The 16,582-nt window shown below is 38.6% G+C and overlaps 1 non-coding gene across 1 annotated transcript; it reads left to right on the top strand.

Moving 5' to 3' along the window:
• The first annotated feature begins 2,697 nt into the window (after nucleotides 1-2,697).
• LOC130971767 (small nucleolar RNA R71) lies at nucleotides 2,698-2,805 on the top strand. The gene has a single exon (XR_009082977.1). It is a non-coding gene; the product is annotated as a small nucleolar RNA R71 (small nucleolar RNA).
• The last annotated feature ends 13,777 nt before the right edge of the window (nucleotides 2,806-16,582 follow it).

Genomic DNA, 16,582 nt, shown 5'->3' with positions numbered 1-16,582 from the left:
CAAGGCCACAACTTCATAGAAGTGGTCTTGATGCACCCTTGAGATGAATCTCTCCATCTCCCATAACTCAGAGGTGGAAGCTTTTGCTTTCCCTTTCCTCTTTCTAGAGGTTTATCCGGCCTTGGATGCCATAAATGGTTATGGAAAAACAAAAAGCAATGCTTTTACCACACCAAACTTAAAAGGTTTGCTCGTCCTCGAGCAAAAGAAGAAAGAAGAGAGTAGAAGAAGAAGAAATAGAGGAGATAGAGGTGGCTTTGTGGTTCGGCCAAAGGGGAAGAAGTGGTGTGTAGGGTCTGTGAAAATGAGGGAGTGAAGATGGGTTTATATAGGGTGAAGAGAGGGGTAGGTTTCGGTCATGTAAGGGTGGGTTTGGGAGGGAAAGTGGTTTGAATTTGAATGGTGAGGTAGGTGGGGTTTTATGACGGATGGATGTGAGTGGTGAAGAGAAAGATGGGATTTGATAGGTGAAGGGTTTTATGGGGAAGAGGTATTGAGGTGATTGGTGAATGGGTGAAGAAGAAAGAGGGTGGTGGGGTTGGTGGGGATCCTGTGGGGTCCACAGATCCTGAGGTGTCAAGAAAAATTTAACCCTGCACCAAGTGGCGTGCAAAAATGCACTATGTGCCAATTCTGGCGTTAAACGCCGGGCTGGTGCCCATTTCTGGCGTTTAACGCCAGCTTCTTGCCCTTTTCTGGCGTTTAACGCCAATCTGGTGCCCCTTTCTGGCGTTAAACGCCCAGAATGGTGCCAGACTGGGCGTTAAACGCCCATCTGCTAGCTTCATTGGCGTTTAAACGCCAGCAAGTTCTCCTCCAGGGTGTGCTATTTTTCTTTCTGTTTTTCATTCTATTTTTGCTTTTTCACTTGATTTTGTGACTTCTCATGATCATCAACCTACAGAAAACATAAAATAACAAAAGAAAATAGATAAAATATAACATTGGGTTGCCTCCCAATAAGCGCTTCTTTAATGTCAGTAGCTTGACAGAGGGCTCTCATGAGCCTCACAGATACTCAGAGCAATGTTGGAACCTCCCAACACCAAACTTAGAGTTTGAGTGTGGGGGTTCAACACCAAACTTAGAATTTGGTTGTGGCCTCCCAACACCAAACTTAGAGTTTGACTGTGGGGGCTCTGTTTGACTCTGTTTTGAGAGAAGCTCTTCATGCTTCCTCTCCATGGTGACAGAGGGATATCCTTGAGCCTTAAACACAAAGGATTCTTCATTCACTTGAATGATCAATTCTCCTCTGTCAACATCAATCACAGCCTTTGCTGTGGCTAGGAAGGGTCTGCCAAGGATGATAGATTCATCCATGCTCCTTCCAGTCTCTAGGACTATGAAATCAGCAGGGATGTAATGGTCTTCAACCTTTACCAGAACATCCTCTACAAGACCATGAGCTTGTTTCTTTGAATTGTCTGCCATCTCTAGTGAGATTCTGGCAGCTTGTACCTCAAAGATTCCTAGCTTCTCCATTACAGAGAGAGGCATGAGGTTTACACTTGACCCTAAGTCACACAGGGCCTTCTTGAAGGTCATGGTGCCTATGGTACAAGGTATTGAAAACTTCCCAGGATCTTGTCTCTTTTGAGGTAACTTCTGCCTAGACAAGTCATCCAGTTCTTTGGTGAGCAAAGGAGGTTCGTTCTCCCAAGTCTCATTACCAAATAACTTGTCATTTAGCTTCATGATTGCTTCAAGATATTTAGCAACTTGCTCTTCAGTGACATCTTCATCCTCTTCAGAGGAAGAATACTCATCAGAGCTCATGAATGGCAGAAGTAAATTCAATGGAATCTCTATGGTCTCAATGTGAGCCTCAGATTTCCATGGTTCCTCATTAGGGAACTCATTGGAGGCCAGTGGACGTCCATTGAGGTCTTCCTCAGTGGCGTTCACTGCCTCTCCTTTCTCTCCAAATTCGGCCATGTTGATAGCCTTACATTCTCCTTTTGGATTCTCTTCTGTATTGCTTGAAAGAGTACTAGGAGAGAGTTCAGTAATTTTCTTGCTCAGCTGACCTACTTGTGCCTCCAAGTTTCTAATGGAGGACCTTGTTTCAGTCATGAAACTTTGAGTGGTTTTGATTAGATCAAAGACCATGGTTGCTAAGTCAGAGTGGTTCTGCTTAGAATTCTCTGTCTGTTGCTGAGAAGATGATGGAAAAGGCTTGCCATTGCTAAACCTATTTCTTCCACCATTATTGTTGTTGAAACCTTGTTGAGGTCTCTGTTGATCCTTCCATGAGAGATTTGGGTGATTTCTCCATGAAGAATTATAGGTGTTTCCATAGGGTTCTTCCATGTAGTTTACCTCTTCCATTGAAGGGTTCTCAGGATCATAAGCTTCTTCTTCAGATGAAGCATCCTTAGTACTGCCTGGCGCATTGTACATTCCAGACAGACTTTGAGAAATCAAATTGACTTGCTGAGTCAATATCTTGTTCTGAGCCAATATGGCATTCAGAGTATCAATCTCAAGAACTCCTTTCTTCTTATTCGTCCCATTGTTCACAGGATTCCTTTCAGAAGTGTACATGAATTGGTTATTTGCAACCATTTCAATTAGTTCTTGAGCTTCTGCAGGCATCTTCTTCAGATGAAGAGATCCTCCAGCAGAGCTATCCAAAGACATCTTGGATAGTTCAGACAGACCATCATAGAAAATACCTATGATGCTCCATTCAGAAAGCATGTTAGAAGGACATTTTCTGATCAATTGTTTGTATCTTTCCCAAGCTTCATAGAGGGATTCTCCTTCCTTCTATTTGAAGGTTTGGACTTCCACTCTAAGCTTACTCAATTTTTGAGGTGGAAAGAACTTTTCCAAGAAGGCATTGACTAGCTTTTCCTAAGAGTTCAGGCTTTCTTTAGGTTGTGAGTCCAACCATATTCTAGCTCTGTCTCTCACAGCAAAAGGGAATAGCATAAGTCTGTAGACCTCAGGGTCAACCCCATTAGTCTTGACAGTGTCACAGATTTGCAAGAACTCAGCTAAAAACTGATGAGGATCTTCCAATGGAAGTCCATGGAACTTGCAATTCTGTTGCATTAGAGAAACTAATTGAGGCTTAAGCTCAAAGTTGTTTGCTCCAATGGCAGGGAGAGGATGCTATAGAGTCGGGAGTAGGTGCAGTAAAGTCACCCAGCACCTTCCTTGCATTGTTGGCATTGTTGTTGTTTTCGGCTGCCATGGGTTTTTCTTCTTTGAAGATTTCTGTTAGGTCCTCTACAGAGAGTTGTGCCTTATCTTCTCTTAGCTTTCGCTTCAAGGTCCTTTCAGGTTCAGGGTCAGCTTCAACAAGAATGCCTTTGTCTTTGTTCCTGCTCATATGAAAGAGAAGAGAATAAGAAAATATGGAATCCTCTATGTCACAGTATAGAGATTCCTTGAGGTGTCAGAGGAAAAGAAAAATAGAAGAAAGAGGTAGAAGAATTCGAACTTAGTGAGATAGAGTTCGAATTGTGCATTGAGGAGGAGTGTTACTCCATAAATAGAAGGATGTGAGAAGAGGGGAAGAAATTTTCGAAAAAAGTAAAAGATTTTAAAAACATTTTGAAAAACTGATTGATAATTTTCGAAAACAAAAAGTGGGAAAGAAATCAAGTGATTTTTGAAAAAGATTTTGAAATTAGAAATAAAAAAGATATGATTGAAAACTATTTTTAAAAAGATTTGATTTTAAAAATTAATGTCTTGATTAACAAGAAAAGATATGATTCAGACATTAAACCTTTCTCAACAGAAAAGGCAACATACTTGAAATGTTGAATCAAATCATTAATTGATAGCAAGTATCTTTGAAAAAGGAAAGAAATTGATTTTGAAAACATTTGATTGAAAAGATATGATTTGAAAAAGATTTGATTTTGAAAAATTTTGAAAACTTAAAAAAAATTTGAATTGAAAACAGAATATTCCCTCTTATGCCATCCTGGCGTTAAACGCCCAGAATGGTGCACATTCTGGCGTTTAACGCCCAATGCACTACCCTTTTGGGCGTTAAACGTCCAACCAGGTATCCTGGCTGGCGTTTAAACGCCAGTTTTCCTTCTTCACTGGGCGTTTTGAACGTCCAGCTTTTTCTGTATAATTCCTCTGCTGCATGTACTGAATCTTCAGTTCCCTGTATTATTGACTTGAAAATAGAACCAAGATCAAATAAACAATGCATGCAAGACACCAAACTTAAAATAGGACACTAGACTTAAACAAGAAACATAAAATATTTTTGGTTTTTATGATTTTGTAATTTTTTTGTGCTTTTTCGAAAATTATATGAAAAAAGAAAATAAAGGTTTCAGAATTCTTAATGAGAATTCCAGGAATCATTGCAATGCTAGTCTAAGACTCCGGTCCAGGAATTAGACATGGCTTCACAGTCAGCCAAGCTTTCAAAGAAAGCTTCGGTCCAAAACACTAGACATGGCCAATGGCCAGCCAAGCCTCAGCAGATCATTGCTCCAACAGCAAGATTGATAGGGATCAACAAGCTCTTGTGATGATAAGTTGAAACCTCGGTCCAATAAGATTAGACATGGCTTCACAGCCAGCCAGATTTCAACAAATCATCATGAAACTCTAGAATTCGTTCTTAAAGAAATTCTGAAAAAAATAAAATACCTAATCTAAGCAACAAGATGAGCCGTCAGTTGTCCATACTCGAAACAATCCCCGACAACGGCGCCAAAAACTTGGTGCACGAAATTGTGATCATCAATGGCGCCATCAACATGGTACGCACAATTGCAATCTCAACTCTTTATCACAACTTCGCACTACTAACCAGCAAGTGTACTGGGTCGTCCAAGTAATAAACCTTACGCGAGTAAGGGTCGATCCCACGGAGATTGTTGGTATGAAGCAAGCTATGGTCACCTTGTAAATCTCAGTCATGCAGACTCAAATGGGTATAGATGATGAATAAAACATAAAGATAAAGATAGAGATACTTATGCAATTCATTGGTAAGAACTTCAGATAAGCGAATGGAGATGCTTTGTCCCTTCCGTCTCTCTGCTTTCCTACTGTCTTCATCCAATCCTTCTTACCCCTTTCCATGGCAAGCTGTATGTAGGGTTTCACCGTTGTCAGTGGCTACCTCCCATCCTCTCAGTGGAAATGTTCAACGCACCCTGTCACGGCACGGCTATCCAGCTGTCGGTTCTCGATCATGTCGGAATAGAATCCAGTGATTCTTTTGCGTCTGTCACTAACGCCCCACAATCGCGAGTTTGAAGCACGTCACAGTCATTCAATCATTGAATCCTACTCAGAATACCACAGACAAGCTTTAGACCTTCCGGATTCTCTTGAATGCCGCCATCAGTTCTAGCTTATACCACGAAGACTCTGATCTCACGGAATGGATGGCTCGGTTGTCAGGCGAGCGCTCGTTTGTCAGGCGAGCAACAACCATGCGTCGTGTATCAGGAATCCAAGAGATATCCACCCAATCTAAGGTAGAACGGAGGTAGTTGTCAGTCACACGTTCATAGGTGAGAATGATGATGAGTGTCACGGATCATCACATTCATCAAGTTGAAGAACAAGTGATATCTTGGAACAAGAACAAGCTGAATTGAATAGAAGAACAATAGTAATTGCATTAATACTCGAGGTACAGCAGAGCTCCACACCTTAATCTATGGTGTGTAGAAACTCCACCGTTGAAAATACATAAGAACAAGGTCTAGGCATGGCCGTGAGGCCAGCCCCATGATCTAAGATAGCATAAGACTAAAGATAGCTACCAAGATCAAAAGATGAAAATACAATAGTAAAAGGTCATATTTATAGGGAACTAGTAGCTTAAAAATTACAAAGATGAGTAAATGACATAAAAATCCACTTCCGGGCCCACTTGGTGTGTGCTTGGGCTGAGCATTGAAGCATTTTCGTGTAGAGACTCTTCTTGGAGTTAAACGCCAACTTTTGTGCCAGTTTGGGCGTTTAACTCCCACTTTGGTGCCAGTTCCGGCGTTTAACGCTGGAAATTCTGAAGGTGACTTTGAACGCCGGTTTGGGCCATCAAATCTTGGGCAAAGTATGGACTATCAAATATTGCTGGAAAGCCCAGGATGTCTACTTTCCAACGCCGTTGAGAGCGCGCCAATTGGGCTTCTGTAGCTCCAGAAAATCCACTTCGAGTGCAGGGAGGTCAGAATCCAATAGCATCTGCAGTCCTTTTCAGTCTCTGAATCAGATTTTTGCTCAGGTCCCTCAATTTCAGCCAGAAAATACCTGAAATCACAGAAAAACACACAAACTCATAGTAAAGTCCAGAAAAGTGAATTTTAACTAAAAACTAATAAAAATATACTAAAAACTAACTAAATCCTACTAGAAACATACTAAAAACAATGCCAAAAAGCGTACAAATTATCCGCTCATCAACCATCATCAATGGCTACTTTCAATCCTCTCGGGAAAATGGTCCTATGCGCTATCACTGCACGGCTAATCGTCTGGAGGCATCACCCTTGCTGATGGCTACATCCTATCCTCTCAATGAAAACGGTCCAAATGCTCTGTCACAGCACGGCTAATCATCTGTCGGTTCTCAATCAGGTTGGAGTAGAATTCATTGATTCTTTTGCGTCTGTCACTAACGCCCAGCCTTCAGGAGTTTGAAGCTCGTCACAGTCATTCAATACCAGAATCCTACTCGAAATACCACAGACAAGGTTAGACTTTCCGGATCCCCATGAATGCCACCATCTATCTAGCTTATACCACGACTTTAACCACTCAGTCTCAAGCTCTTAAGCACACTCTTTTGCCTTGGATCACGACTTTAACCACTCAGTCTCAAGCTTTTCACTTGGACCTTCATGACACAAGCACATGGTTAGGGACAGCTTGGTTTAGCCGCTTAGGCCTGGATTTTATTTCCTTGGGCCCTCCTATCCATTGATGCTCAAAGCCTTGGATCCTTTTTACCCTTGCCTTTTATTTTTAAGGGCTATTGACTTTTTCTGCTTGCTTTTTTTTTCTTTCTATTTTTTTTGGCCACTTTTTTTTTTCGCAAGCTTTCTTTTTCACTGCTTTTTCTTGCTTCAAGAATCGATTTCATGATTTTTCAGATCATCAATAACATTTCTCTTTGTTCATCATTTTTTCAAGAGCCAACAATTTTAACATTCATAAACAACAAGATCAAAAGACATATGCACTGTTCAAGCATTCATTCAGAAAACAAAAAGTATTGTCACCACATCAATATAATTAAATTAAATTCAAGGATAAATTTAAAATTCATGTACTTCTTGTTCTTTTGAATTAAAGCGCATTTCATTTAAGAGAGGTGAAGGATTAATGGATTTTATTCATAGCTTTAAGACATGGTTACTACATACTAATGATCATGAAGTAGAGACACAAAACATAGAGAAACATAATATAGAAATCAAAAAACAGAAAGAAATAAGAATAAGGAATGAATCCACCTTAGTGGCGTCTTCTTCTTAAAGGACCAATGATGTTCTTAAGCTCTTCTATGTCCCTTCCCTGCCTTTGTTGCTCCTCCCTCATTGCTCTTTGATCTTCTCTTATTTCATGGAGAATGATGGAGTGTTCATGATGTTCCACCCTTAATTGTTCAACATTGTGGTTCAAATCTTCTAAGGAAGTGTTTAGTTGCTCCCAATAGTTGTTGGGAGGAAAGTGCATCCCTTGAGGCATCTCAGGGATTTCTTGATGATGAGCTTCCTCATGCATCTCTTGAGAACCGTGGAGGGTCTCTCTTGCTTGCTCCATCCTCTTCTTAGTGATGGGCTTATCCTCTTCAATGGAGATGTCTCCTTCTATGATAACTCCAGCTGAGTAACATAGATGGCAAATAAGGTGAGGAAAAGCTAGCCGTGCCATGGTGGAGGGCTTGTCGGCTATTTTGTAGATTTCATTGGAGATGACCTCATGAACTTCTACTTCCTCTCCAATCATGATGCTATGAATCATGATGGTCCGATCCACAATAACTTCAGATCGGTTGCTAGTGGGAATGATGGAGCATTGAATGAACTCCAACCATCCTCTAGCCACAGGCTTGAGGTCCAGTCTTCTTAGTTGGACTGGCTTGCCTTTGGAGTCTCTCTTCCATTGAGCTCTTTCCACACATATGTCCGTAAGGACTTGGTCCAACCTTTGATTAAAGTTGACCCTTCTAGTGTAGGGGCGTTCATCTCCTTGCATCATCGGCAAGTGGAATGCCAATCTCACATTTTCCGGACTAAAATCTAAGTATTTCCCCCGAACTATTGTGAGATAATTCTTTGGACTCGGGTTCATACTTTGATCATGGTTCCTAGTGATCCATGCATTGGCATAGAACTCTTGAACCATTAAGATTCTGACTTGTTGCATGGGGTTGGTTAGGACTTCCCAACCTCTTCTTCGGATTTCATGTTGGATCTCCGGATACTCATTTTTCTTGAGCTTGAAAGGGACCTCAGGGATCACCTTCTTCTTTGCCACCACATCATAGAAGTGGTCTTGATGACTCTTGGAGATGAATCTTTCCATCTCCTATGACTCGGAGGTGGAAGCTTTTGTCTTCCCTTTTCCTTTTCTAGAGGATTCTCCGGTCTTAGGTGCCATTGATGGTAATGGAAAAATAAAAAGCTTATGCTTTTACCACACCAAAATTAAAATATTGCTCACCCTCGAGCAAGAGAAGAAAGAAGAGAAGAAGAAGAAGAAGAGAATATGGAGGAGAAGGGGAAGTGTAGGTTCGGTCAAGGTATGGAAGAGGGGGTTGTGTTGTGTGAAAATGAAGTAGAATGGAAGGGTATATATAGGGAGAGGGGGGAGTGAAGTTTCGGCCATATAGGGTGGGATTGGGTGGGAAAATGTTTTTGAATTTTGAAGGTAGGTGGGGTTTATAGGGAAGAGTGGATGGATGTGAGTGGTGAATGGGGTAATTGGGAAGAGAGATTGAGGTGACTGGTGAAGGGTGTTGGAAAGGAGTGTTTATTGGGAAGAGAGATTCAGAGATTGAAGTTGTTGGGAAGTGTGACATGGGAAAGGGTAAAATAGGATTAGGAGGTAAGGTGGGAATATGTTAAGTGGGGATCCTGTGGGGTCCACAGATCCTAAGGTGATCCTGTGGGGTCCACAGATCCTGAGGTGTCAAGGAATTTCATCCCTGCATCAAATAGGCATGTAAAATGCCTTTGCATACCATTCTGGCGTTTAAACGCCGAGTGGTGCACGTTCTGGGCGTTCAACGCCCATGTAAAGCATGTTTCTGGCGTTGAACGCCAGTTTCATGCTTGTTACTGGCGTTCAGCGCCAGCTTTTCTCCTAGGCACATTCCTGGCGTTCAGCGCCAGAATGTTGCTTGTTTCTGGCGTTCAGCGCCAGTTTCATGCTCTGTTCTGGCGTTGAACGCCAGCCAGATGCTTCTTACTGGCGTTGAACGCCAGCCTGTGCTTCCTCCAGGGTGTGATTTTTCTTCTGCTGTTTTTTATTCTATTTTTTTTAATTTTTATATTTTTTTCGTGACTCCTTATGATCATGTACCTAATAAAATACAAAATAACAATAAAATAAAAATTAGATAAATAAAATTGGGTTGCCTCCCAACAAGCGCTTCTTTAATGTCAATAGCTTGACAGTGGCTCTCATGGAGCCACGAGGTGATCAGGTCAATGTTGTATAGTCCCAACACCAAACTTAGAGTTTGGATATAGGGTCTTAACACCAAACTTAGAGTTTGGTTGTGGCCTCCCAACACCAAACTTAAAGTTTGACTGTGGGGGCTCTTCTTGACTCTGAACTGAGAGAAGCTCTTCATGCTTACTCTCTTTTGTCACAGAGGGATGGCCATGTGCCTTAAACACAAGGTAGTCTCCATTCAATTGAAGGACTAATTCACCTCTGTTGACATCTATCACAGCTCCTGCTGTGGCTAGGAAAGGTCTTCCAAGGATAATGCAATCATCCTCTTCCTTCCTAGTGTCTAAGATTATGAAATCAGCAGGGATGTAGAGGCCTTCAACCTTTACCAACACGTCCTCTACTATTCCATAAGCTTGTCTCAATGACTTATCTGCCAATTGTAATGAGAACAAGGCAGGTTGTACCTCAATGATCCCCAGCTTCTCCATTACAGAGAGTGGCATAAGATTTATTCCTGACCCCAGATCACACAGAGCTTTTTCAAAGGTCATGGTGCCTATGGTACAAGGTATTAAGAACTTGCCAGGATCTTGTCTCTTATGAGGTAAAATTTGCTGAATCCAGGTATCTAGTTCACTAATGAGCAAGGGAGGTTCACTTTCCCAAGTCTCATTACCAAACAACTTGGCATTCAGCTTCATGATAGCTCCTAAATATTGAGCAACTTGCTCTCCAGTTACATCTTCATCCTCTTCAGAGGAAGAATAGTCTTCAGAGCTCATGAATGGCAGAAGGAGATTTAATGGAATCTCTATGGTCTCTATATGAGCCTCAGATTCCTGTGGATCCTTAATAGAAAACTCCTTCTTGCTTGAGGGACGTCCCAGGAGGTCTTCCTCACTAGGATTTTCGTCCTCCTCCTCCCTTGTGCATTCGGCCATATTGATTATATCAATGGCCTTGCACTCTCCCTTTGGATTCTCTTCTGTATTGCTTGGGAGAATACTGGGAGGAGTTTCAATGACTTTCTTACTCAGCTGGCCTACTTGTGCCTCCAGATTTCTGATGGAGGATCTTGTTTCACTCATGAAACTGAAAGTGGCCTTTGACAGATCAGAGACTAGATTGGCTAAATTAGAGGTGTTTTATTCAGAATTCTCTGTCTGTTGCTGAGAAGATGATGGAAAAGGCTTGCCATTGCTCAGCCTATTGCGTCCACCATTGTTAAAGCCTTGTTGAGGCTTTTGTTGATCCTTCCATCAGAAATTTGGATGATTTCTCCATGATGAGTTATAGGTGTTTCCATAAGGTTCACCCATGTAATTAACCTCTGCCATGGCAGTGTTCTCAGGATCATAAGCTTCTTCAGAAGCTGCCTCTTTAGTACTGTTGGATGCATGTTGCCATCCATTCAGATTTTGAGAGATCATGTTGACCTGTTGAGTCAAAACTTTGTTCTGAGCCAATATGGCATTCAGAGCATCAATTTCAAGAACTCCTTTCTTCTGAGGTATCCCATTATACACGGAATTCCTCTCAGAAGTGTACATGAATTGGTTGTTTGCAACCATATCAATGAGTTCTTGAGCCTCTTCAGGCGTTTTCTTTAGGTGAATAGATCCACCTATAGAATGGTCCAATGACATTTTCGAAAATTCAGATAGACCATAATAGAATATATCTAATATGGTCCATTCTGAAAACATGTCAGATGGACATCTTTTAGTCAGCTGCTTGTATCTTTCCCAAGCTTCATAGAGGGATTCACCATCTTTTTGTTTGAAGGTTTGAACATCCACTCTCAGCTTGCTCAGCTTTTGAGGAGGAAAGAATTTATCCAAGAAGGCTGTGACCAGCTTATCCCAGGAGTCCAGACTATCCTTGGGTTGTGAATCCAACCATATTCTAGCTCTGTCTCTTACAGCAAAAGGGAAAAGCATGAGTCTGTAGACTTCAGGATCAACTCCATTTGTCTTTACAGTCTCACAGATCTGCAAGAACTCAGTTAAAAACTGATAAGGATCTTCAGATGGAAGTCCATAAAACTTGCAGTTTTGTTGCATTAAGGCAACTAGTTGAGGCTTAAGCTCAAAATTATTGGCTCCAATGGCAGGAATGGAGATGCTTCTTCCATCAAATTTGGACGTTGGCTTTGTGAAGTCACCAAGCATTCTCCTTGCATTATTATTATTTTCGGCTGCCATCTCCTTCTCTTGTTCAAAAATTTCTGAAAGGTTGTTTCTGGATTGTTGTAATTTAGTTTCTCTTAGTTTCCTTTTCAGAGTCCTTTCAGGTTCAGGATCAATTTCAACAAGAGTGCCTTTTTCCCTGTTCCTGCTCATATGAAAGAGAAGAAAACAAGAAAAGAAAGAGGAATCCTCTATGTCACAGTATAGAGATTCCTTTATGTTAGTAGAAGAAGAAAGGGGAGAAGAATGTAGAAGAGTGGGTTCGAATTTTTAGATGAAGAGAGGTGAAGAGAAGTGTTAGTAATTAAATAATTAAATAGAATAAGAAAAGAGAGGGGAAATTTCGAAAATAATTTTGAAGAAGGGATTAGCAATTTTTGAAAAAGAGAGAGGTATTTTCGAAAATTAAAGAGGGAAAAGTAGTTAGGTGGTTTTGAAAAAGATAAGAAGCAAACAAAGAGTCAAATAGTTAGTTGAAAAAGATATTAAAATCAAATTTGAAAAAGATAAGAAGATAAGAAGTTAGATAAGATATTTTGAAATCAAATTTTTGAAAAAGATAAAGTTTTTGAAAAAGATAAGATAAAAGATAAAAAGATTTAATTCAAAAATTTTGAAATTATTTACTTCACTAACAAGAAACTACAAGACAAGATTCTAGAACTTAAAGATTGAACCTTTCTTAACAAGAAAGTAACAAACTTCAAATTTTTGAATCAATTACATTAATTGTTAGTGAATTTTCGAAAATATGATATAAAGATAAGAAAAAGATTTTGAACATATTTTGAAAAAGATTTTTGAAATTTTCGAAAAACAAAAAAAAAATGAAAAAGATATAAATTTTGAAAAAGATTTTGAAAAGATAAGATTTTTAAAATTGAAATTTTGACTTGACTTGTAAGAAACAACTAATTTTAAAAATTTTTTGACCAAGTCAACCCAAAATTTCGAAAATTTGGAGGGAAATAAGGAAAAGATATTTTTTTTATTTTTTGAATTTTTTATTATGAGAGAGAAAAACAACAAAAATACTCAATGCATGAAATTTTTAGATCAAAACAATGAATGCATGCAAGAATGCTATGAATGTCAAGATGAACACCAAGAACACTTTGAAGATCATGATGAACATCAAGAACATAATTTTGAAAAAATTTTTGATGCAAAGAAAACATGCAAGACACCAAACTTAGAAATCTTTAATGCATGGACTCTAACAAACGAAAAATGCATATGAAAACAACAAACAACACAAAACAAGAAAACATCAAGATCAAACAAGAGGACTTATCAAGAACAACTTGAAGATCATGAAGAACACTATGAATGCATGGAATTTTCGAAAAATGCAAGAAAAACTTTTAAAGCATGCAATTGACACCAAACTTAAAAATTGACTCAAGACTCAAACAAGAAAAATAAAATATTTTTTATTTTTATGATTTTCTAAATTTTTTTTTGGATTCTTATTAATTTTTTCAAAAATATTTTTGGAAAAACGAAAAAGAAAAGAAAAATTTTGAAAAAAGTTTTTGAAAAGAAAATTACCTAATCTGAGCAACAAGATGAACCGTTAGTTGTCCATACTCGAACAATCCCCGGCAACGGCGCCAAAAACTTGGTGGACGAAATTGTGATCAACAATAATGGCTCTTTTGCATGTGCCTAAAAACTAACTCAGCACTTTCTTTCCACAACTCCGTTCAACTTAACCAGCAAGTATACTGGGTCATCCAAGTAATACCTTACGTGAGTAAGGGTCGATCCTACAGAGATTGTTGGTATGAAGCAAGCTATGGTCACCTTGTAAATCTCAGTTAGGCAGATTAAATTGGTTTATGGATTTTCGAATAATTAATAATAAATAGAAAATAAAAAGGGATAGAAATACTTATGTAAATCAATAGTGGGAATTTCAGATAGGCGTATGGAGATGTTGTGCTCCTCTTGAATCTCTACTTTCTCATTGCTTTTATCCAATCCTTCTTACTCCTTTCCATGGCAAGCTGTATGTAGGGCATCACCATCATCAATGGCTACTTTCAATCCTCTCGGGAAAATGGTCCTATGCGCTGTCACTGCACGGCTAATCGTCTGGAGGCATCACCCTTGCTGATGGCTACATCCCATCCTCTCAGTGAAAACGGTCCAAATGCTCTGTCACAGCACGGCTAATCATCTGTCGGTTCTCAATCAGGTTGGAGTAGAATCCATTGATTCTTTTGCGTCTGTCACTAACGCCCAGTCTTCAGGAGTTTGAAGCTCATCACAGTCATTCAATACCAGAATCCTACTCGGAATACCACAGACAAGGTTAGACTTTCCGGATCTCCATGAATGCCGCCATCTATCTAGCTTATACCACGAAGATTCTGTTGGGGAATCTAAGAGATATGCGTTCGGCCTAAGGTAGAACGGAAGTGGTTGTCAATCACGCACGTTCATAGGTGAGAATGATGATGAGTGTCACGGATCATCACATTCATCAAAGTGTTGTGCAACGTATATCTTGGAATAAGAATAAAAGAGAATTGAATAGAAAGTAATAGTAATTGTATTGAAACTTGAGGTACAGCAGAGCTCCACACCCTTAATCTATGGTGTGCAGAAACTCCACCGTTGAAAATACATAAGTGAAAGGTTCAGGCATGGCCGAATGGCCAGCCCCCTAAAACGTGATCAATGGCCCCCTAAGATGAAGAATAAAACAAAACTGAGACCAAAGATGAAACGTGGTCAAAAGACGTCTAATACAATAGTTAAATGTCCTATATATACTAGACTAGCTACTAGGGTTTACATGAGTAAGTAATTGACGCATAAATCCACTTCCGAGGCCCACTTGGTGTATGCTTGGACTGAGCTTGATCTATCCACGAGCTGAGGCTTCTCTTGGAGTTGAACTCCAAGTTATAACGTGTTTTGGGCGTTCAACTCCGGATCATGACGTGTTTCTGGCGTTTAACTCCAGACAGCAGCATATACTTGGCGTTCAACGCCATGTTACGTCGTCAATTTCCGAATAAAGTATAGACTATTATATATTGTTGGAAAGCTCTGGATGTCTAATTTCCAAAGCCGTTGAGAGCGCGCCATTTGGAGTTCTGTAGCTCCAGAAAATCTATTTTGAGTGCAGGGAGGTCAGATTCCAACAGCATCACCAGTCCTTTTGTCAGCCTTTTTCAAAGTTTTGCTCAAGTCCCTCAATTTCAGCCAGAAATTATCTGAAATCATAGAAAAACACACAAACTCATAGTAAAGTCCAAAAATATGAATTTAACATAAAAACTAATGAAAACATCCCTAAAAGTAGCTTGAACTTACTAAAAACTACCTAAAAACAATGCCAAAAAGCGTATAAATTATCCGCTCATCACATAGCATATTCTATTTTTCTTTTCTCGTCTTAAACTTAAAATTTGAATGCTTATTCCTCTAAAAATTATTTTTATAGAGGATATCTTGATGAAAAAATTGAATTAAATAATTCAAAAACAAACAGTGGTGGTACTTAAAATAGGTAGTTACATTTGAAGAAATTTAAAATGCTTGAATGTTGAGAAAACAGAAAAAAATCTTCAAGAATAGAAATTTTAAAAAAATATTATGAGGATTCGAACATCAATTCCTTGAAGCAGTAATGGGTGGAAAAATGCCAGTTAAGAAATTATGATAAAAGAAGCGTTGCAAGTACAGTCTTAACCAACAAAATTCCCACTATCAATTTAGAAGTGTGTCACAATTAAGAATAAATAACCGGGAGTAGAATCCCGGGTCATTTTCCAAAGAGTTGACACAATGATGTAAATTATTGGTTCGGAATTTTCTGAATAATTTTGAAGTTTAAGAATGAAAAAATAAATGGCTAGGAATTAAAGCAATGAATAATACAAGAGATATTATGTAGAGTAAAATATCATTTTTGTCCCCAACATTTAGGGTAAGTCCCAAAGTTGTTCCTAACGTTTCAGTCGTCCTATTTAAGTCCCTAACAATTCAAAACTGACTCAATGTTGTCCTGCCGTTAGGGATCCGTTAACAGAATTGACGGCGCGACAAAATTGAGACGATTTTGAAACGTTAGGGAGTTAAATAGGACAAAAATAATGGGGACAAAAATGATACATAGAAATAAATTTTAATTTTATCCTTCAATAATATCAATTTTTTACTATACATAGTATTCAATTATTTTTTAATTACATCTAAAAAAATTACACTTAATCATATTACTTTTATTTTAAATAAATTAATTTTTTTATAATTTTATTCTTAAAGATTTTTAGTTATCATGAAATGTTTATAGAATGACTAGTATATAAACTTGCAAAAATGAAAAAAATAATATATATATATATATATATATATATATATATAATAAAATATAAATTATACCTTTTGTCTTTAATGTATCAAAATTCTTTAAAATTATAAAAAAATAAATTTATTTAAAATTAAAGTAATGTGATTAAGTGTAATTTATTTAGATGTAATTAAAAAATAATTGAATACTATGTACAGTAAAAAATTAATATTATTGAAAGATAAATTTAAATTTAAATTTATTTTTAGGTATCGTTTTGTCCCTAACGTTTTCGTCCTATTTAAGTCCCTAACGTTTCAAATTTGTTTCAATTTTGTCATGTCGTCAATTCTGTTAACGGATCCCTAACGGCAGGACAACATTGAGTCAATTTTGAAACGTTAGAGATTTAAATAGGACAATTGAAACGTTAGGGACAACTTTGGGACTTACCCCA

This window comes from Arachis stenosperma, chromosome 3 (genome assembly GCF_014773155.1).
Source record: "Arachis stenosperma cultivar V10309 chromosome 3, arast.V10309.gnm1.PFL2, whole genome shotgun sequence".
NCBI lineage: Eukaryota > Viridiplantae > Streptophyta > Magnoliopsida > Fabales > Fabaceae > Arachis > Arachis stenosperma.
This window is presented reverse-complemented; position numbering and strand designations above follow the sequence as displayed.